This window comes from Apis dorsata, unplaced genomic scaffold, assembly GCF_000469605.1.
Source record: "Apis dorsata unplaced genomic scaffold, Apis dorsata 1.3 scaffold_295, whole genome shotgun sequence".
NCBI classification, from domain to species: domain Eukaryota; kingdom Metazoa; phylum Arthropoda; class Insecta; order Hymenoptera; family Apidae; genus Apis; species Apis dorsata.
The window spans coordinates 2,387,275-2,389,214 of NW_006263570.1; the positions used below are offsets into that span (position 1 = coordinate 2,387,275).

The following is a 1,940-nucleotide window of genomic DNA, read 5'->3' on the forward strand; positions in this document are numbered from 1 at the left end:
GGACGATCAAGTCTCGTCCACCCACGATCCCAAAGAATCGAGGTTATTCGAGTTGCTTGCTGCTAACTCGTCCCCGTTTGCGAAGATCCGTTTCGATTGTTCGGATGGGTCTCCTGTTTGCCCGGATACGGCCGCGGATGGGGGTGTCTTCGCGCGATATTGGGGGCGCAAGTGTTTGGTTACAGCCAATAGCATAGCGGCCAGGCAGGGCACGTGTGCCGTAGATTAGTTTGTAGTTCGTGGTCGAAGAAAAAGCGGAGTTATTAGCTGCGGTTAAGGGTCACCTGGCGGAAAGATGACGAGGTCAGGTGGGCGAGGGTCTGACTCTCGCTCACCTTCTCTACTTTGACGTCTGTCGTTTTTGATCCTCGTTCTCTTGTGCTGTTAATAGATAGATGGGAATTTTCTTGTTTTTTATTGGAGGATCATTTTTTAGGTATTATATAGTATTTGTACGAATTTATTAAATTTATTATTATGGATATGGTATTAAAGTTTAGAATATCGTTGCATAATTCATGTTTCAAGATTTTGCTTGTACATTATTTTATTTTATTCTTCTATATTTTTGTACATGAACGACTTACACAAATATTTGAAATAAGACATTTAAATATCTAATAAACGAGAAACAAATTCATTCATGTCATAATCTGCTTTTTAAAACGTTAATGTTATTCAGAAATAATATACATATATACTTATTTATATATAGATATTTGAAAGAAAAAAATATTATTTCCCAATAAATAATTTTTTTAATAATCTTGTAGTAGTAGTAGTTTTAGTTTTAGTAGTAGTAGTGTAGTAGTAGTTTTCAATTGATTTTTTTCTTCAAACCCATTCAAGTTGATCGTTTACTTCTTCTTCTTCTTTGCGATACAATTATGGCGAAAGAAGCAATTTATATGTTCGCATACTCGAAGCTGTATACTGTGCAGTTTCTCGGTCCCGTGACAGCGGCCTCCGTTATAATTCTCCGTTATCTATGGAAATTCTAAACCGTACTAAACAACAATATATATCCCAAAACTATGTAATTCTCCGTACGTGTATACACAATATGCAATATGCGCTAGCAAGAGCTGCGATTCGACTACGATCTCGTTCGCTTTCTTTTCCTCATTTCGCTTCTTTTCTTTATTTGTTGATAATTAATTTTTTTTTCTACTCCCTTTTGAAATATAATTTTTTCCACCGCAACTTCTCAATAACACAACTTTTTAATTTTCGTATATTTTTATATCAATTGTAAATACAGAATACGTAAGTTAATTATCGATAAAAATTTAAATGTAAATTATTTTTTTTATTATCGACGATGATTTCGTTTTATAAAAAAAAAAAAAAAAAAATACCAAAGAAAAAATCCTAGAAAATCCCATCTCCTAAAATATTCTCATCGTCCATTCATCGCGAAATCTTCCCTTCCATTAAGGTTATCAATTTTCCAAGTCGGTTTCCTTCAAACGGTCGAAAGATTCATCGTGGATTTCTATTTATGCTGGAACGATGACGTTATCGAATACACGATCTCTAATTAAATAGGTACCTAGAAACGGTGCATCGTGCATGCGCTAATCAGCCGTCCCGAAGAGTTTTCACGGTAACTGGAGCACGGTCGGTCGATCCGGCGCGAAGAGGGGCAAAAGAGGCGAAGCTCGTGACTGCAGAGACAGGAAGATGGATCGTTGCTCAGGTCCCGCAGCAATGTCCTTGGACGCTGTCTGTGCCTTAGGACAGCACGTAATCATACCAGTCCGCTATTACTTCCTATAACGCTATCTACGCCAGGAAACGCCATTGCTCGCTCGTTCCTACGTAGGTACGTGGTCCAGGGACGCCGAGGATGATGAGATCTGCAGGCTTGCATCCTGATGAGACTATTAGGATGGCTTGATAAGTCCATAATATTCTGGTCGATGCCGGGCAGCGCCGTC

At 38.4% G+C, this 1,940-nt stretch overlaps 1 pseudogene; it reads left to right on the top strand.

Moving 5' to 3' along the window:
- The window catches only part of LOC102678975, a 17,532-nt pseudogene extending 15,594 nt beyond the window's left edge, over nucleotides 1-1,938 (top strand).
- The last annotated feature ends 2 nt before the right edge of the window (nucleotides 1,939-1,940 follow it).